This window comes from Ochotona princeps, chromosome 15, assembly GCF_030435755.1.
Source record: "Ochotona princeps isolate mOchPri1 chromosome 15, mOchPri1.hap1, whole genome shotgun sequence".
NCBI classification, from domain to species: domain Eukaryota; kingdom Metazoa; phylum Chordata; class Mammalia; order Lagomorpha; family Ochotonidae; genus Ochotona; species Ochotona princeps.
The window spans coordinates 23,861,274-23,883,361 of NC_080846.1; positions in this window are offsets into that span (position 1 = coordinate 23,861,274).

Below are 22,088 nucleotides of genomic sequence, written 5' to 3' on the forward strand. Positions count from 1 at the left end.
AAGAATGGATGGGGAAGGTCATCTCTCAGGGATGCTGCGAAATTGGCTTCACATAATGGAGAGATTGCTTGGCTAGGACTTGACAATGTCAGGATTCAATAAACGTTGAGAGTCCCTCTTGTCTTCCCACAGTCCCTGTTTGCCCTCAGGTACACACCTTAACTTTGCAGTGGGAAGGAAAGGGATGTGACTTTGAGCATCTGTCACCTGGCATTGCGCAGAAGAGACAGGCAACGTGATAACGTTTGGCTGTCAGAGGTCACTGCTAAACTCAAAAGATTAAGCTCTTCTTGTTGGTGGGTCAGGATTTCGGTGACCTGAGGTAGAACACGGTGATGTGTGTCCAAGCCAGATAAACCCTTCAAGCAAAACCGCACGTAATCCAGCAGTGACCTTGACAATGTCTACCCTTGGAGGGAACAGATGGACAAACGTTAAGTGCAAACTCTAACTTGAGTCTCTGGTTGTCACTAGGCTTTGCACTTCGCTGGAACTAGGGAAATAAAGAAAGGATTGCAGGATCACACCGGGATCTGTGTTTCCTATTAAACATGAAATCAGACCTGCGATCAGATCTGAGCAAGGAGCCCCCTGGAAGAAAGAAACAATGTATTAATCTACCTAATGGCACCCCAGGGACAAAGGGCCTGGCCCAAATCACACCGAGTCCCAGAGGTGTTTCTTTTCAGGTTGAAATGGGGCAGAGAAGATGAGTTCGTATGTTAAAAAATATTTTCACACCTCTAAGTTTATATTTCCAGGCGGCAAAAGAATGGATCATAATAAAGCTGTTCCTGTCAGCTTGGCCTTTCAATATTACTGTTCACAAAGGTTATACGAAAGGAAAATATCATGGAAGGAGTTCAGTTTTTAAAGACTAAGGAAACCCTGCTGTTTGAGACAAAGATAGTGGGCCTGGAAGACATTATGCTCAGTGAAAGAAGCCAGATGCAGGACAAACACTGCATGAGCTCATATGTATGTGGAATCTGAAATAGTTAGAGACACACAAAAGTATAATAGTAGCTGCCGGGATATTGGAAGATAGAAAAGGAAGGATGTTGGCCAAATGGTGCAATGTTTTAGATGCGAGTTCTGGATATCCGATGCTCAGGACCGAGAGTACAGCTAATCCTGAGTTTGTGTACTTGAAATTTGTGAGGAGGATGATCTTACGTGCTCTCAGCACACATACACAAACTGGTATCTGGGTGAGGTGCTGCATATGTTAATTATCTCAGCGGTGGTGATTATTGCATGATGTAAAAGTACAGGTACATTTAAAATCATTTGAATAAAACATAATATTAATTTTGCAAGCAAAATGCCCGTTTTTAAAACATTGTCAAAAATAAAAACTTTACTGAAAGCAACCATTCTATAAAGGAAAAGTTTCCACTTCATAATCAGATACTGCTTAATTATTTTATGTTCTTAGATAATTCCTACCTAATTTTAAGGAGAAAATGCAAGGAATTTTTTATACACACATTTTTCTTGAGATCATGATAATTATGATGAAACTAGTGGTTAGAATTTTTTCACGTTTTTCACACATAATACTTTCTGCTATTACACTTAGATTATCAGTAGTTTCCAAACTCTGCCATGTAAGGATCACCTGGACGTGATGGTTTATGGGCAGATTTCTGGGGCAAAACAAAAAGTCCTGAAACTGTAGCATTTGCCACTTTCCATGGTGTAAATACTTGCACCACAGCCAATTTCAGCCTGCCAATATGACATCATCTGCCTCACAGATTCCTAATATTCCTGGAATGTTAATAACCTGTCCAGTGGGGGTTCCCCAATCCTGCCTGGAGGGAGGGGTTGGTAAAGTTCAGATTCCTGGACTCCACTTCCCAAGGATTTGGATGCAGTTCATCTGGGCTAAGGCTGCAGAATTTGCATTTTTTTCAAAAAAGTTTTGATTTTTAAAAAAGATTCATTTATTTATTTATAATATTGGCAAGACAGATATATAGAGAGGAGAGATGGAGAAAAAGATCTTCCTTCTGTTGCTTCACTCCCCAAGTGGCCACAATGACTGGAGCTGAGCAGTGGCTGGGGCTGAGCTGATCCAAAGCCAGGAACCTGAGCTTCTTCCTAGGTCTCCCATATGGGTGCAGGGTTCCAAAGCCTACTGCTTTCCCAAGCCACAAACAGGGAGCTGGATGGGAAGTAGAGCAGTTGGAATTCAAACCAGCTATTATATGGGATGTTGGTGGATGCAAGGTGAGGATTTAGCCACAAGGTTATCATGCCAGGCCCAATAAACTTTGAAATTCTATTTTCCGTGAATGTTTTAATATTGAGCAGGAGGCAAACTTTGTACTGTGGACTTTGCAAAAAAAAAAAAAAAAAAAAAAAAAGCAGCAGGTGGAAAGTTCTTTGCCATCTCTTTCAGCACCAAACAGGCCAGAGCACAGGTCCTGAGTTCCTTGGTGTTCTAGAAGAATGTGCATTCTTCGCTTCTAATTTTGGGGATGGATGGAGCCTTGGAGATTCCAGTAGCAGCATTTTCAGAGCTGAATGAGATCTAAGGGGTCATTTGGTCAAATCCTCTTTTCCAACATGCGAAGAAAGCAAGCAAGGAGCTGCTTTTCCCAGAGCTGGAGCTGAAAACTCCTAACACCATCGCTTGCTCTTTTCACTATATTAAAATTTCTTCTCTTAAAAAAAAAAAGGACTTCAAGACGCCAGATGCCTCTGATGCCTGCTTGAGCAAACAGGGGGCTGAGAATCCACAGGCCCTCATCAGAGCTGTTTTGGAATAATCCTCTTAAATTAAACTCGATATCTGCATCCTTTGAAATTCTGATTAGTTGAGGGTGTTTGATTCTGATAACCTACAGGGAAGAAATGAGGCTCTGGGGCCCAGCAGCTGCCAGAAGCCAAGCTGTCAGCTTAATACCAGCTCTCTTTCTTTCCATTTTATCAGCAAAACAGCTGGGAACAAAGACGTGGGGTAGAGCTGGGCAAGGGAACGTCACATTGCTGAACATTGTTGGGTCAGCTCTGTTCCTGTAAGGGCAGTTATAGTTGATGATGTCTAATTAGAGTCTGGCATCAACATCAAACAAAACACCTGAGGTGTGTGACAGAAGGTATTGACTATACATTCCCCAAGTAAAAAAGTTCCTTTGTTTTTTTCACACGTTAGCTACTTTTCATCACAGACCCATTTAGATCACAGCATTGTGATCCAAAAAGGTTTGGTAGAGAGTTCATGAAATGGAGTAATTATTTCCTCATCTCTTAGGTGGCCACACCCAGCCTTTCATATAAATCACAGGTGACTTAGTAAGTACTGAAAAAGGTGTAAGATGACTCAGGATTAGCACTGGTAACACATGTCAGTACATATTCTTCTCCCACATAATTATTAACTAGACAGGGTGAATACCAATTAGGGCCTGGGTACTGTGCTAGGTTAGGGGAACACAACATGGCAGAACCACAAGCTTGGTCTCCGCTCTCAAGGAGCTAGGAGTCTTGTGTAGAATTAAAAATATATTGTTTCCCAAACTTATTCACAAGAATGTAAGAAAAGTTACCACTTGTAATAAGTGCTTTGAGTGTGTGTAACACAACCACAGGACCTAGATCAGCTAGGTCTCACACTGGTGAGGCTGGAAGACAACCCTCCCCGTTGTCTGCTGCAGGTTGATCCTAGCACGCAGATCATGCTCTGTGGGACTAGTTTTAGGAGTCTGATGACACCTGCACTGTTCCTTACACTGTACAGCTAGAGGAGTCTCCTCATCTCAAGTTTGCATGCCAAGCAAATATTATGGGTGTTTATCTTTTAACTTTAGCACCTACTACATTGCAGATAGTGCGTAGGTCATCACTGGATTGTGACTACGCTTTAAATAGCTATGACCTTCAGAGAAAGCTTCCCAGCGATCATTTTTGCCAAGTGATATGAAGGACAAATAAGCAAAGTTAAGGAAAGAAGTCCAGGCATACATCAGCAGACTGTATGGATTGGGAGATGAATTAAGATGAGTGAGGTGGGAGATATCAGGCTAGGCAGACATTGTCGGGCAAGGGCCAGCTTTCAGAAGGTTTTAATTTAAGCAGTGTGAATTGGTTGATTCCAGATCACCTTGCTGCGGTGTGGGTGATACATGGTGGGGCATGTCTTACTCCATTCTGGCTGTTGTAATGAAATTTCCATAGGTTGAGTGGCTCATAAAGAACAGTTCTGGGAGTTGGGCAGTCCAAGATTAAATCAGGTGGATCAGATGAAGTCTTGCTTCAAGGTTCATTGACAATCTTCTCCTGCACCATCAAAGGCAAGAAGGGGAAGAGGACCCTTTGGGGGCCTCTTATGTAGGGCATTAACGTCAATCAGGAGAGTGCCACATTCATGGTCCAATCACCACCCAAGTCCACCTCCTAATGCTGTCACCTGGGGGTTAGGACTTTTAATACATGGACTTTATGGGCAAATAAATGTTCAGACTCACGTAGAGCAGCACCAGTTGGTAGACTGTTGTAGCTAAGGTAACTTGAGTCTGGGAGGGGGGATTCTTGAGGCTAAGAAATGAGCGATTGAGGATGGAAAGTGGAATTTCTTGTAAAGGGAGGGAAGAAAGGAACAGTGACTACTGAGATCTTTGAATCACCCCAACATCGCACACTGGGGAAGACAAAGAATGCTGCTGCTGTGCTGTTCAGGACCAGAGGAGGCTCTTTCTCCCCCAACAGATTCCTGGCAGATAATGGAGGCCCCGCTGATATTTTTAGACACCCTTTCCAACTGCCCTTCTTTCTCCATTTAGCTTTCCGTTTGTGGAACTAAATGAGTTCTCCATTAGAAAACAAATTCTTCTCTGTGGTGTTTCCTCACCCCCCCCCCATGCTTAATATTTTAATGCTAGAAAAATATTAGGAGATACTCAATGAAAAAAGAACTTATCAAAGAATATTTGATATGTGAAACATGGGACTAGACAGCAATAAGATTTGCTTTATCTCCAGTACAGAGCTTCTCAGAGCATTTAAGATGCTAACATGCAAATTCAGTTTCCAAGAGGGGAGATAAAATATAGTGACTCCTAAATTTATTCAGTGTCGGGTTCCTTTATGCCCAGAGAAGCCTCACAGCCTCACAGCCTCCAGCACACATTCTTTGGGAAATTCCTACCAGCATGGAGAGGTAGGATCTGCTTCCCCTATTTCAGAGTAAGAGAAAGTGTTTTGTGTTGCTTTGAGTCCTGGAATACTGTGTTCCTCTCCAGAAGATGATTTTGCTGTAATGTTAAGTGCGTTTCTGCAATCAGGATCAGCAGCCCTTGTACCCGACAGAGCACACAGTCCCAGCTCTGCGCTGAGACTGGCAGCGCCAGCTCTGAGTGTCCTTGTGAGAAGCGGTGCTTTGGATTTGTCTGGGGCAACATGCCCTGCTCAGGCAGTGCATCAGAAAGGAAGAACAGGGTGTGCCGCTCTGACGGACTTCAGCGGCATCTCTGGCAGAGTGGCAATGTTGCCTTTGTAGCTGACTGGGGCACAGCAGAAACCAGAAACAGGGGCTCTGTCTGCAAAGGCTCAGCTCTCTCCATCCACCGTGCTTGTTCTGACCTTTGAGGGAAAACAAAGGGAGCAGTGAGGAAAAGCGTTCTTTATTTTGGAAATGGATGTCATTGATCAGCAGGTGTGCAAGAGAAGATGTGCTTGAAGATGCAGCTACCTGAGAATCATGCTAAACATGCAGGCTTGGGACTCTATGTCTGTGTGGGGCCGTAGACACTTATTTCTAACGAGCTCCTGGGTGGGGCTGCCCTGTGCAGACCCCCCTTTTGAGGAACAAAGTTGTCAAAGTGTTAATGTGTCTGACAGTCCCTTAACTTATTTCCTACAAATGCATATTTTCCCAGGACCTACTACTAGGATGTTTATTTCACAGATTGGAGCAAAACACAGTAATCTGCTTACTTTTTAAAAAAATCTTTGTCTGTTGCTATAGTGTGAATATGTTCCCTCCAAAGCATGTGTTAGAAACTTACCTTCCACTGGACCTGTGAGAGGAGGTCTTTGCATCCTGAGCAAATCATCTTATGAATAGACCAATGCTGGTTTTAAAAAGGATTTGAGACAGCAAGGCTAATATTCTCTCTCTCTTTGTCTCTCTCTCTCTTTCTCTCAGATAGCCCAGCAAGGATTCCCTTGCCAGATGTCTGTTCCTCAGCCTTGGGTTTCCTGGCTTGCTGAACCATGAGCCAAATCAATCTCTGCTGTTGACACATTCTTCAGTAAGACACCCCTTCACCATCACATACTTCAGTGTCTACTCCCTAAAAGTAAGGCAGCTCTCACACAGCCACAGAGCAGTTCTCAAAATCAACAAATTAACCTTCTTATAGTAGTGTTATCTAGTGTCTCAATGATTTTCTTTATAATACATCCTTCCTCCCCTTGAAAAATTTTGTCTCAGGACAAAAGGGTCAGGATTTTAACATTATCAAATGAGCTCAGGTCTAAGACAATAGCAAGCAATAAGATGGGTATTCAAAGCATTCATTTTGCACATCTATGATGACCTTTATTCTCTTACTGGAATACTCCTCTTTTTCAGGCAAGACAACCATAATGTATTATTACGCCCACAAGGTAATGCATAATCCATTTAGGCAAATGGGTAACTGCTGATTATACATGCCAGGTGGGTTTGTGAGCTTCCAAGCTCCTTATACAGCATATTACTTTTAAAACTATCTGCTGGGAGGTTGTTGATCTGGTTTATGTCAAGGATTACACCCAGAGAATTTAAGAAGCCGCTCCTGTAGGGGTCACCCAGTATTCAATATCTCCTGGGAAAATCAACTGGTATCCATATGATGTGGATCTGATTAGGCGTGATTATAACAACCTGCCCTCCTTTAGAAAGGCCTCCTGCCTCTGTATTTGGAGGAAGTTGGCTGTTCAGACTGAAGGCAAGCCTTTGAACAGTGTCTTCAATGCAGATGCCAGTTGCCATCAGGTCCAAAATGCTAGCCTCCCTCTCTTGGCTCTACCTTATGATAACATTAAAATAAACTACGTGAAGGGGATATACAACCAGCCCTACAAAGCTTTCATCGTTGGAATAATGAGGTCATTTTCTTCTCTAGTAGACAGTACCGTGATGACTGGCATTATCCCAAATGGAACTATATGGGGACTTCCAGGTCCAGTCAGAGGAATTTATGGCCCAGGGAAGAAAGTACTGAAGTCCACTTGGCCAATATAAGAGTTGTTGGAAGACCATGGCAATGCTGACCAACAAGGAACTGGGGCATTAATTGAACATGTGACCAGACCAAATAACCGTTGTGCCTCCAATCACCAGTTTATTGCCTGGCCAGAGGCCAACAGGTAGCAGTTTCTATTCTTTGGTCCTCTGATTCCTGACTCTCCCTTTCTTGTAGTCTCCTTAAAATCCCCAAAGCACTATCATTAAACAGGGTGTTAGTTCTTGAGACTCAGAAAGCCTATTCTCTCTCTCATCTATCAATACCTTTACCATTCCCCCGCACCTTTATCCTCAACCTTGTTCTCTTTACTTGGATTGGCAACTGTGGACAGCATCTGAGCTTTTGCTAACAATAAGTCAAAAGTCTAACTTTTTTTGCTAATTTGGAATCTGGGCCTTTAAATTCACAGTTTGAAAAATGAGGGCTGTGTTTGTCAGCTTTTTATCACTATAGGGGAGTACCCAGGAAAACCAGCCTTGTAACAAAGAAAGGGTTATTCCACTCACGGTTTTGATGATTTGCCTCAATGATTTGATGATCCCGCTGGTTTGGCTTCTGATGAGGGTGGCAGACGATGAAGGAGAGGGATCACATGATGAGACAGGAAGCAGAGAGGCTGGCCCCACCTGGGCTTTAGGACAAAAACTGCCGTCTGAGTGTGCGCTGGATGCAGTTCCCTAACAACCTGCCTCGACGCTCTCTTTCTACACATCATCCTGGGTAGTTTTTCTTCCCTGTTAATATTATGACATTGGGATTTAAACTTGCATGAGTTCAGGAGCTGAATTTTGCTTAACCCGCAGCAGCAACTCTTGTCAATCCTAACACGTGAGGACTGCACAGCACACACCTCTCTGTTTTGCCAGTCTTCAGGCCACAAGTTCTTATATGACACCCTGAGACCAGATGTATTTCAAGATCAGAGTTTTGACTTTCCACCATGCAACACCATGAGTAATGTCAAAACCACAACTCATCATTGCATTCATGAAAATTTCTGTAGCCAAATGATGGATGTTCACAAAATGTGGGACACATTGAGATTAATCACATTGTTTTCTTCCCATGATTTCTGGTTTGAGTTTATTGCCTCGTGATTTATGTTGTGTTTCATATAATTGAAGAAGGAGATAGGAGTTTATAAGGATTTCTATGTTTTTAGAACTGCTAAGGCATAATGGACCTGCAGGAGAATGTTTCTCTATATTTTCATCTACAGGGCTCCTTAAAACAAATTTTCAAAGAACAGTTACAGTTATCAAAATTGAGAAAGGCAAAAGGAAGTTGGAAATCAACATTGTGCACTGAGGAGAGCACAGAAAAATACTGGTTTGTGCATCTATTATGATAGCTCCTGGTGGATGCTTTGTTAGATATCGTGCCAGGCGCCATTGGTTGCGTCATTTTACACTCAAGAGCATTGTCAGAATGTTGCCATTATTACCACTTTTTTACAGATGCAGAAACTGAGGTTCAGTAACTTGCACAAAGTTGAGTTAAATTAATAAATAACAGACCTGGGATGAAACCCAGGCTGGTTGGAGTGCAGAGAGGCATGGCAGTGATGTTTTGGTATTCAAGCAAATGCTATTGGTAAGCAAATTTTGTTGATTTTGCTTGGACATGTAGTAAACCCTAGGAACCCATTAGTGTCTTGGAATGTCATCAGCCATCCTGAAATAAAACCAGATCACCGATCACCTTGGTATTCTAACTTCAGTCTTCAACATTCTGGCCAGTTCATGAATCCAAAGTCTGCTTTACTTATTACATGTTATTACTGTGTTAGAGTATTGGGTATTGTGCTTGTTAAAGTGATTCAGTTATTTATGCCTTTTTTTCCCTAAAGGTAGCTATAGACACAAAATTCAAAGTTTTAAAAAATATACTAAGGGCTTCTAAGGGAATGAGTAGATACTGCCAAAATACAAAATAATCATTTGGCTCAGTTTAAGTGAGAAGAAATAGATCAGATTCCTCTCCTCTGAGCTGAAATCACAATTATAAGTGCAATCCTTGCCCTAAAAGCATTCACAGTTTGAGGCAAAGCAGACCAGCAGACAAGTAATTATAGGACAGTGGGCAAAGAGCCTGGCCGGGATGTGCAGTGAAGCACTTGGAGGGGGAGCCACAGAAGAGAGCTTGTCACTGCAGCGATGACCCCATTCCACATAGATACGGTGTATGATATGGTCTCCTAATGTGTACAAGTGGACATTCCTCAGTGAACTCTTACTAGTACTTATGGCTCTATTAACATGAATGATCATGCTTTCTTTGTTTTTTAAAGATATTTTAAATTTGAAAAGCAAATGCACATACACACATAGACAGATAGGGGTGAAGGTAGATAGAGGGACCTTCCGTCTATTGTCCACTTCCCAAATGGCTCTCATGGAGTCTCCCACATGGGTGGCAGGGGTCCAAGTATGTGGACCATTGTCTGCTGCCTCCCCAGTACCATGTTAGCAGGGAGCTGGACTGCAAGTAGAGCAGTGCAGACTCAAGCAAGCACTCTAATAATGGGATCCCAGTATCAGGCCTGGCGTGGTAGCCTAGTGGCTAAAGTCCTCGCCATACACACGTTGGGATCCCATATGGGCACTGGTTTGTGTCTCAGCTGCCCCTCTTCTCTTCCAACTCCCTGCTTTAGGCCTGGGAAAGCAGTTGAGGACAGGCCAAGGCAATGGGACCCCGCACCCATATGGGAGACCTGGAAGAAGTTCCTGGTTCCCGGCTTCAGATTGGCTCAACTCTGGCCACTGTGGCCACTTGGGGAGTGAACCATCAGACGGAAGATCTTCCTGTCTGTTTCTCCTCCTCTCTGTATATCTGCCTTTCCGATAATAAAATAAATAAATAAATGAATCTTTAAAAAGTCAAGCTTTTTTGTGAAGTAAGAAAAACACTTGTTTTCCTCTTGAGGGACGAATAGAGAGAAAGTAAAGATGAAAGCGAGAGTGAGAAAGTTCCACGTCTGCTGGTTTATTCTCCAAACACTGGGAGTGGCTCAGTCGGCCTAGCTGAAGCTAGAAGCCAGGAACTCAATCCAGTTCTCCCACATGCAATCAGGAACCAAAGCTACAACTCGAACCTAGATACTGCAGGTGTGGGTTTGAGCTCCTGAGCTAGCATCCTAACCATTATACTCAATGCACACCTTAGTGTGTACATTATTTAGTAGAAGTTATGTTTTCATTTTAAAAATATCCTCCTTGGTCAAATTTCCACTGCCAGCCCCACGTCTGTGTGTACCATGCTTGTTTACTGCAGCCATGCTGGAGTATTTGGTCGAGTTCCTCCTCTCCTTATATTCTTTCTATCTGGGGCTTTTCTGCTTGTTCTCCTCTCTGCCTGGAATTTTCTTCTCCCAGAAAAGCACATGGCTGATACTCTTACTGCCTGCAAGTGGAAATCCTGCTGTCACCGTCTCAGCATGGCTCACCTTCATCACTCCATCGCCACCTGTAGTTCCAGGGTTCCTTCCTTGCTGGTTTTTCTACAGTGCACGCAAACTGATGGGGCACATTCTGCACTTTAGTTATTTTTTATATATATTCACAGAGAGAGAGAGAGAGAGAGAGAGAGAGAGAGAGTCTCCAGAAACCTGCATTGTAATTCACTGCGTCATCCGTAATTCAACAACATCTGAAACAAAGACTCCAAGTAATGGTCAACTTGGTCATCACTATTTAAGCATTGGCACTTGCTCAGAGTTCAATAAAAAGAAAGCCCTGAATTACATGGATTACATGGATTGTATACTTCCTTAGAATTTCTTTCCAAGAAAGTTCTTCAGTTAATACTGTCATGGAGACCTGGTGCCTAACAACGCACAGACTTTGCTTAAGCTGAAAAAACAATTAAATAGCAACAAAATACATGCAGGACTCTGGTAGATTGGAAACCAATACATGGAGGTCACTTGTTTCCAGGAGACGTTTGCTGGAGCTAGCTCACAGCTACAGAAATGTCTCACAGGAAGAACCAGTTTAGGGCATGCACCCGAGGATGGGCTGTGATTTTGAGCCTCATGGAGGTGGGGGTGGGTGCAGATTCTCTGTCTTGTCAATATCCAGGAGCTCACGAATTTAGGGAAAGCTGACTCACATTTTATGATTTAGGAAAGATTGAAGAGCATGCCAGAACAGGAGACATAAAGTTCAGCATGAGAAATCGACCTGCTGTAGGGCAGAGGACTTCCCCGTGTGGTTTGAGTGCTGTCTTCTCTGCTTCTTGGCGGGCGAGAGCTACGGTTCCAGGAATACTCACAGCCTTGCAGGCAGGCGTGGAACCTGGTGATGTGGCTTCTCAGGCCCTTCAGGTTCCCTTGCAGGAGTGGGGAACAGCCAATCTGTGGGGAGTATGAAACCCATCAAATCATTTGGTCCTGGCCTACCAAGGCAACTTAGATGGGACTCCAAATTCGATCTATAGCAGGCTCATTTTCAAGTTGATAATTGTGTATGGCCTGCAAATGAGGTTACAAATATTTAAATGATCCTTGGCAGAGAAAAAGTACCCCTTCTGCCATGCTCCAACCCTTTGCTGGGGATTTTTTTGCCCAGGACCAGGGCTGGGAACCCCTTTATCTGCTGGGTGAGCACTAGCCACCACGCCTCCCTCTTCCTCCCTTGCAGATTGAATGGAGTGTCAACAGAAACAGCACTTTCCTCTGAGTGCTCCGCTTCTTCCACAGCATGGAGCTAGGTCTTGCTCTGGCCCCTACCTGATTTATCTGTTCATTATAATAATTCATGTTTCTAACACCTCTATTGGTGATTTAACATTGAGAGTGCAATCTTAAAAAAAAATCTTAAAAGACAGCATTGCAAAGGCTTCTGAGTACCATGTATGGCTCCTAATTAATCAAAATAGTATCACTGTTGGGCCCAGTGTGGTAGCCTAGCAGCTAAAGTCCTCGCCTTGCACATGCCAGGATCCCATGTGGGCGCTGGTTCTAATCCTGGCAGCCCCGCTTCCCATCCAGCTCCCTGCTTGTGGCCTGGGAAAGCAGTTGAGGACGACCCAAGGCCTTGGGACCCTGCACTCTTGTGGGAGACCTGGAGGAAGTTCCTGGCTCCTGGCTTCAGGTTGCCTCAGCTCTGGCCACTGAGGCTTCTAGGGAGTGAATCAGCATTCGGAAGATCTTCCTCTCTGTATATTTGACTTTCCAATAAAAATAAGATAAATCTTTTTAAAAAAAAAATAATAGTATCACTACTACCTTATCATATTATACTGACAGCAGATAATGTTCTGAAAGCCAGAGGACATTTTGGTTTAGGGGGGTGTGTGTGTGTTTATGACAGTAGAGGGTAGATTTTATACTATTACGTATGGGAGGCGAATTGTTATTTAAAACCATGGCCCTTTTTGTGTTAAGATTCTTGACATAGAATGGATGCTGGGATGGATTTTCTTTACACTTTATTGAAGAGACATCTAGCGGGGCTGAAGAAGAAAAATTGTCACTGTGAATCCTACAGCATCAGGGCTTGGAGATTCAGTGCCAAGAGGGACCTCTAGTGTTCTGTGAAATTCCAGACTCCGGAAACTGGGATGCAGCTGACGCCTGCTCCCTTTCGCCCTGTGTCAGACCAGGATGCGCTGTGATCCCAGTTCACCTTGTTATGCACAAGAGAGACAGAGGCTTCTGAGGACTTCTCTCAGGCTGTTTTAAAGCTGACAAATGGAAATCAAAGGAATAAAACTGAGCAATCTATGAAGACAGCAGACTTTCCTTCCAGAGCACTTCTTGCAGGCTGGGACTAGTAAATTTTTGCTGTGTTTCCCACGAAAGCTCTGACATGGGGAAGGTGAGGGGTCAAACACAGATAACTGCCAGGTGACAGGGCCTGATGTTGGTCTTGCACCCTTGATTCCAAAATGTAAAAAATAACAATTGTTTACTTAACAGGAAAGTGATAGAAATTTTTCCATATGTCAATTCACTTCAACAGCATGAACAGGGTCTGGCTGAAGCCAGGAGCCAGGAACTCCATCCTGGCTTCCCATGTAGGTAGCAGGAGCTCGGCGTTTGACTCGTCACCTACTTCCTACCAGGTTGTACATTTACAAAATACTCGTATTCTTAACTATTATCTTCTAGCTGAGGCTAGAGTCACCTTTCTCTTTTTTCTGTTTCTTCTCCCTTCTGTCTTTTCTTTATTCCACTGATAGAGTTGAGTCCCTACTACAGAAACAAGGTCCTTTGACATTAAAGGAAACAGTGGAGGCTGGAGGATGGCTCTTAGAAAATACTGTTTTAAAAGACTTATTTATTCTTTTTCATAACTTCAGTGAGACATGAACTGGTGCTCACATGGGATCCCAGTGCATGCAAGGCAAGGTTTAATTACTGAGCCGTCACGCTGGGCCGGGCTTTCAAATTCTTTTATTTTCTCCTGAAAAAAGTCACACCCCTTCATTTGAAAGATGCCCTTCCTGTTTCTGGAGAAAAAGGACGTCCTTATGACCACAGGAACATGAGTAGAATCAGAACAGGCCTTGTTCAGTTCTTCTGAACTTGTTCAAGTTTTATCACAATTTCCCATGATTGTACTTCCTCACAATCATCCGATTCTCTCTCAAACCCTGCATCAAAATACACAGGTTTGTCTCCTCTTGATTTCCTTATAAGCACTTCTGTTTTATACAGAACTTGTATCACATTAGATTTGTATGCTTTTCTCATGTTAATCTTTGCTTTTTCTTTGGGTGAGGGGAAGAATCTTTATACTCATTAATAGCCTTTTCTTTATTCTGCTAAGCTAACAGACGTGTCCATTTTCCAGCAGAGGTGTGGGGACATGTGCGATGGGAGTTGGTTGTGTTTGCCAGGGTTGTATTTATGATGACATTTTGACAACCAGTGGGAACTGGCATGCTTTGTCTTGACACTGTTAAATGATCTCCCACAGGAAATTGAAGCAGCTATTTCACACGTCACTGCTTGGGAATGGTTTTCCTTGGGTGATGTCCAAACCAGAGAATGGATGCTATTCTATTGTCCTGATGACAATTGTTATTTGGCTTTTTGCAACTCTTACATTATCCTGTCTTAGACTCTCCACCTTTTTTGAAGAGGTGAATCTGTTAAAAAATACACTTTTGCAAAAGCAAGACACGGAGGTCAAGTGAGTCATTTGCGAGAGTTGAACATCCAAAAGTACAGGGCCTGGAACCTCATGGCTTCTCCAACCATAAATATTTTCTTTTGTCTTTCGGGGACCTCTATTGGCTTTGTTTTACTTCATTTTTGAGCTAAGAGATCTAGGACACAAAGTTTCAGCCTTTTCAGGAAAAAGTATGAGATTAGGCCACAAGTGACAAGTGGTAGGTTGGGGTGGTGGATAAGATACTACATACAGTTGTGCTTAGGGTAAAATCCTCCTCCAGTGTCGGTTGGAGTGGCTGAGCATGGGGCCACTTCCCATGATGTCTGAGTGTCTGGGCCAGGCTGAACAGTCACACCCCACCCTCCCTGACAGAATGATCTATGCCAGGGTGGGCACTTAACCTCAACACAGCCATTCAAAGTCATTCTGGCAGCAATGGTGTGGGGCCTTCTGAAGATTCAATATTAAAGAACAACTTAAATCTGAAATTGTAGGAGCCAGTGTTGTGATCAACAGGTTTAGCTCTGTGTGACGCTAGCATTCCATATATGATTGCTGGGGTTTGAATCCTGGCTACTCCTCTTCTAATCCAGCTTCCAGATAATGTGTTTGGGAAGGTAACAGATTATGGTTCAAATGTTTGGGCTCCTGCCACTCCTGTGGGAGAGCAGGATGGAGTTCCTGGCTCCCAGTCTTGCTCATTGCTCTTGTTTGGAGAGTGAATTAGCAGATGAAAGATGCTTCTGTCTCTGCCTCTCTTTCTCTGTCACTCTGTCTTTCAAATAAATAAATAAATCTAAACCAATATATTTGTGTTGCTCAATAGATAAAACTTGTTTAAGGAAGAGGAAATTAGGGCCTGGAGGTGAAGGTGAAGATGAAGCAATTGCAATTTAATGCATCTGATATCTGGTATTTGGCCATAACTAAACTAGAAACCTATTCTACTTTCAGTTCCAAGAGTCAATACATTTCCACTTGGCTCAAACTAACTTGAATTGTGTGGAGAGCGGGACTATGCCCCAAGATGGCGCTTGTTATTGTCTTCTCATGGCAAAAAGGTAGTAAACAAGTTTTAGGAAGTTGTAGAGGATTGGTTCAAGGTCTCATGCAGTCTGCATGGTGTGCGCGTGATCAGAGTTGTGATTGGTATGTGTGTGTGTGCGTGATCAAGGCTGTGATTGGTGTGTTTGATGCGTGGCCAAGCAGCCCTGTTGCAATTGGCTGTTGATAGGGTTTTAACCTAAGTTTGAGAGAGAACAAAGGAGAGAAGAAGAACAAAGAGGAGTAGTGGTAGTAGTGGTAGTAGTAGTAGTAGAAGAGGAAGCCTGTAAATATGCTGTAGTTACTGCCCTTCTGTATTATACGTGGATTTCTTGTTTTGTTATGTTATATAATTAGTTTGTCCTTCAATAAATCCTCATAAGAGCAAGCACCTGTGTTGGAGCTTCACTCGCTGGACGAGGGACTCTGTTAGAATTGGGTTTTTGTCACTCGAAACTGAAAATGTCCTGTAATGGACATACACACAACAATTCTCTCACATGGTGAGAGAAAGAGGATTTCTTTACCCTCCACATTGGTCTTCTTCCATCAGGCACCTTACCAGCGTGGGTGAATGGTCTGCTCCTATTAACTAGGAATGAATCAGTAATTCTTTTACAATCTGTGTGGAATAACTGAGGGGGATGCTTTGTCAGCCTTCTGATTCCTCTTCACCCAACAAAGTACAAGCCACTTCTATATAATTAAGAACACAGCTATTCTGACCATAGCTTTTGATAAAATGAATACTAGTGACAGTAGTTCTTTGAGTTGCACTGCCTTAATCCCCAAACTATTTATCATCTGGAACACATCTTATGTTCTACATGGAAGATTTTGTTTACAGAAATATCACACTTGCTTAACAACCATGACTTTGTTTTTAACCATAGGGGTTAAGTCAAGAAAGAAGGCAGTGACATGTGTTTATCACTTTATAATATCAACATTTATACCCTGAACTGATAAGATGTCTGCTGTGAACAGCAATCCAAGGTAAATGTTCTGCTTTCTGTTAGGAGTTTCATAATATTGTATTGCATGTTCCTTGATATCTGTGAGGCACTGGTTCCAGGATCCTCCTGGCCTGTGAGTTTATATTACCATTTTCCACAAAGATCCAGAAACTCCGGAGCCAAAAAGACAGGGTTTTGAAAAAGGTTTGAGGGCCCTAAGGGCTAGAAGAGTTGTCTTGGCAAGATTTATTCTTCTGGGTCCACCCTGGTGCCAATTTCCCACCTTCTTCTTGGCCTTAAAAATTCTTGACAAGAGGATATTTCCTGAAGTCATTATTTCTAAGAAGTTCTTGCTTTTAGTCAGATAAGGGATCTTTAAAAAGCCTACTCTGTCCATCTATTGAACGTCTAGGTCTTCAGCTTAAAATAATTATTCTTTATGCCAAAGTGGCATCTATTGGAGTGGCATGCTCTGATCTCCTTCAAATTATCTTCATCTCTTCACCAATGTTTATTGATTATTCACCCAGTACAATTCAGTGAGATACAAAGTTGGATGACATATGGTTTCTGCTTTCCAGGAACCTGCAGTTCGGTCAACAAGAGTGAAAATATTCAACTCTCAGGCCATTATGATGACACATTATGATAGACTAATATATATCTCACGGATTATGTTAATAGGATCCCACAGGAACACTATTGAAACCACTGGCCAGCCTGTTGTACTTGCTACCTGCCAACTCCCAGGTATTCGAGGAAAAATTGACTCAGCATTTCCACAGAGCAACTGCAGCATGAAGGGCATGTGGAAGTGCTGTGGGGAGTGCAGCATGGCGTGTTGCTGTGAAAGATGTCCAATGCAAGAAGCATGGTTTCCTCTTTTTGATAACACAAATTATTTATGCCAGGGCAACTTCTGGCTTAGTAGTTGAAATGTTGGCTAGGCTGTCCGTGTCCCACATTGGAGTTTCTGGTTTTGAGTCCCTGTTGAAGTTCCTGGCTCTAGCTGACTGTTAATGCAAACCCTGGGAAATAGCAGGTGATGGTGCAGGTAACTGGGCTCCTGTCACTCCCATGGGAGATGTGGATTGGGTGCTTGGCCCCAGCTTCCCATGGCCACTGCACGCTTTTGTGGAGGGGGGGTGAGTCAGTAGATAGGAAATACATTTTCTTTTCCTGTATCTCTGTCTCTATCTCCATGTGTGTTTCTGCCTATCAAACAAATAAATAAATCTTCAAAACTTTAATTATACTGCCTATTCTGGGTGTTGTAACTGGGGCAGAGAAGGTTGGTGAGGCCCTACTCAGAACTCCTCATCACCTAGTGGAATCTGCTAAAACAACATCAAGAGAGGCTCCATCCAAAGCTGTGGTTTCCTATGAAAATGAAATCACAAATGACTAAGTGAATATGGCATCTCAGGGACATTCCTTGAGATAATCCAAGCAAGACCCGATGTGATGTTTTTAGGATGACCCTGTGGAGGGTACAGTCCCTGTGATTATCAGGTTCAATGTGCACATTCATATTGTGTGTGTGTGTGTGGGGGGGGTGTGTGTGTGGTGTGTGTGTGGGTGTGTGTGGGTGTGTGTGTGGGTGGTGGACAGTAAGGTGGGGAGGCATTTTGCCCAGTCTCTTATTCATGCCTCTGTAGATATATTGTAAGCGAAGTTCCTGGCGAGAGCTAAGGCAAGCTTTTTGGAGGACGGATGCAGAGCTCGGTTCAAGAGCATATTGAAAAGCAATTCTTTACAATTGTCTGCTTGAGACAGTAGCTGAGCCACTTGGCACACGGTTGCTTTCAGAATTTTTGTAGCAACCCTACCATCCCTTCATTAGAAACCCCAAGGAAACATATTTTTCCCAGTTACCCAAGCCCTGAAGCTGAGCGCTGGTGGTCGTGTTTCCTGAGTCTTTAAAACTTCTGGCTTTCAAGGGTGTCCCTCCCAGAACATGAAGGCGAATATGAAGAGGAAGTCAAGCACCCCTTTAAAGTCAAATTGTTGTCAAGATTCTGTGGACTTCCAAGCATTATGGAGTTCCTCCTGTTTGCATCACTACTGCAAAATTTGATAAGAAATTTCTCTCTGTATACCAAGGAGGAAATTGTCCACCAACAGCTGTATCCTCAGCAATTCCTTCTCAGACAGAACGGCTTTTCCAGCTGTAAAGGCTCTCTTTGTGTTCTATCAGCTGCTTTCTGAATGATTAGAGACTATTCCAATTGCTGTGGTGGTTTCAGAAAAGGTGGTGATGATTCCTAATCTTCCATCAGGGAAGGTGATGCTTATTTTTAACATTAGTTTAACATACCCAAGTTTCTTCTTTCTGAGAGCTTCCCAATTGTTTTGACCTTATTGATCACTTCAATTGTTGATATTCAAATACAAAGGGCTTCATATTCCACTCCATCTGCAAATGGAAACCCAGAGTACCAGGGTATCCATTCACTGTGGAAGCTTCCAGGAACCAAGGAAGACTAGATGTGAAGATTTTCTCCTATTAGAAGCATTTTTAAAGATTTGCTTATTTTTATTGGAAAGGCAGATCAGAGTTATGGTGAGGAGCGACAGAGATCTTTCATCTACTGGTCCACTCTCCACATGTCAGCAATAGTCAGAGCTGAGCTGATCCAAAGCAAGGAGCCAGGAGCTTCTTCCGGGTCTCCTACACGGGTGAAGGGTCTCAATGCTGTGGGCCATCCTCTACTGCTTTCACAGGCCACAGGCAGGAAGCTGGATGGGAAGTGAAACAGCTGGGATTCTGGAACATGCAAGTCAAGGATTTATTCATTGAGCCATCACGCTGGGTCTCATTAGCAACATTTTCATACCACTTCTATCTAGCATTCTGCGCTTTTCTTCACTCAAACATGAAATCATTTGGTTTATTTCCCTTCATTTTTCTTAACTTTCCCTTAGAAAAAGCATTTATATAGTTGGTTTGATAAAACATGGGAGTATCTTGTTGTAGAACATAGCAAATTCTTTAAAACTAAATATGGGATATTTTGACCGATTTCTAAATGAAGATAATTGCTTCAATTTTTGTTAAGGATAATGTCACTGTAGCTTTCTTCTCCTGGATTTCCAGATTTAATTTTCCCGGACCCTTTTACTCTATTGCTGTTTCTTGCCTCCCAAATTGTCCCATCCCTAATGTCTCAATCTTGTCTGTGATTTTCTTTTTTATTCTGATGCAAACAACTACGCATCCCTTTGGTTTACCTCGGATGAGGTTTTTTTTCTGAACAATATCTCAGAATTTTTCTTTTTTTTTTTTTTTTTGCATACAGATGGTCCTTCAGGCACAGGGCTAAGCAAATAACACCATTCTATTAAGAGAAACACCATCAACACTTTTTAACATAAAATGTTTTGCTATATTAAAGCATGCATCATATGTGGATTTTAGTAACAAATCAGCATTATTTTAGTAGCACTGCCAAGTAAGCTTATATTTTTAAAAAAATCTTGGACTGAAGACATATAAGTCTCACTATGGCAAAATTACCTGGACACTCTTTGCAACCTTTCTGGTAAATCACTATATATTCCTTCTTCATGAGGAAAAGATCCTTTCCCCCACACAGCTTTATTACTCTGCTTTCTGAAAAAAGACAATATTTTAAGTACCATAGGTGTTAACTCCCAGGAAATTGTGGGCAAAGTGGAGTCAGACATTAATACTACAACAGTAAGCATCCAATATGTGGAAGGAGTGAAGAGTTTGGAAGAAGATGCTTGCTGCCCACAGAAGCTAACACTTGGAAATGGAATTCAGGACCCACTCAGGATGAAATTGTCTCTGCCTGTGTATCCTACACATTCCCTCTTGTTCTTCCATCATTTCTTGAAGCTACCGATCTTACTTGGGAAAAGAGAATCGATAAACCCTCACATTTTCAACTTTGACAGTAACTCCAAAGGCATTTGGAAGTGAATTGCGTTTTCTATCTGATACTTCATTATTCTTATATATCTCCTTGGGTCAATGTTCTTTTCTATTTTTCTAGACTTGTATTTATTTATTTGGAAGGGAGAAAAGGAATAGAAAGATTTTGAGTGTTTCTATTCACAGATTCACTCCCCAAACACCTGCAATGACTCTCAGAGGAGGGCAAGGGGACAAATTCCATGAGCTGGGAATTCAAGTCCAGGTCTCCCAGGTAGGTGATGGAGACCCAGCTGGTAGCATCATCACCACTGCCTCTCAGGGTTTGCATTAGCAGAAAGCTGGAGTCAGGAGCCAGAACTGGAGAAGAAGTCCAGACACTGTGACAGGAGAAGCAGGTGTCTCAGGAAGCATCCTGAACACTTTGTCCAGCAGCTGCCCTGCAATGTCACTCTCTAATTTGTAAACCATACTACAAAGTCTCAGTTCTGATACAAAGGTGTAACACATTGAGCTTTTCAAAAATTGTATTTGAACCTTCTAAAAATAGGTATAATGTGAAAATGACTTTATAAAGTTGTCAACAATCATGTCTGTTCAATCCCTGTGCACCAGCTGGCTTGTCTGCCAGGACCAGCATGTGACTTCATGTAGTGAAATGATGTCATCAAACAGTGATGTCATCAGAGAGGAAGCGTGCCTCCTAGGGTGACTGGGCCTTATTATAGGGAGCCAGCTCTAACCTGCTTCTTCACTCCTCAAAAGGCAAGGCTACTGTGAAGAGGCCTGATGCTTGGCTTTACATTTCTTAATCATGTTTTTCTATTTTATCAGCTACATACCTAAAACCATGAAGAATATGGTAAAGTTCGGCTGTCTCTGAGATCCCGCCATCTCCATCTGCAGGAACCCTTTTGAAAGTGTCACTGGTCACCTCTGCAAGTTCCCTATGAGAGTTTGACACAAGCCCACAGAGTAGTTGGTCATTTGGCAGCCTCCTAGCCTCTATCTCTTACTGCAGCTCCCTCGATTTCAGCTCTTTTAGAGTAGTAAATATAGCAAGCATCTGCAGAGTAACTACCGCATGCTGGTCATTCATCTACAGGCCAATCACACAGAAACCCATTAACCTTACAGCTATTCTGTTTGGCAGGGGCTGTTATCATGCCCTTTTTACAGATGAGAAAAATCGGGTCCAAAGAGGGGTCAACAATGAAGTCATGGAATTCAAAGCCCGTGTCTCGATACAGTTAGCTCTTTTTTATGTTGTGGTGTTGATTGTGAACTCCAGAAGGTGAGAACACAATTCTTGACTTGAGTCAGATGCAGATTCAAACCTCAGTTCAGCCCCTCTTCATCACGTAACTTTCACAGGTTACTTAGATTCTTGGACAGTGTCCTCAGATGAGTACCGAAGAGAACAGCAGTACTTTTCTTGTCAAGGTGTTTCAGGTATTAAATAGAAGAATGCACAGAATAGCATCGAGTAGAATCCCTGGCCTGTCACCAGCATGCAACACAGGCTAGCTTTGAATACAATGCTAGTAAGAAATCTTCCTAATACCTAGGACCCTTTTCACAGACTAGCAAATCGAGGTGTGGCAAGCAGAAAAATCACCCATGATTAAACAGCTTCAGGAGAGAGCAGCTGGGCTTGAATCCCAGCTCTGTGATGGACAGTCTGCCTTCTTCCCATTGGAACCAGTAAGAGTTCCATGGATGCTGAAGGTCCTAACAAAAGTATTGCCTGAGATGTGATCTTGATCAAGAAAAATTCCCAATTCTTTGAAAATTTCCTGTGAGAACCAAGTAAAAAAAACTCCAGGAC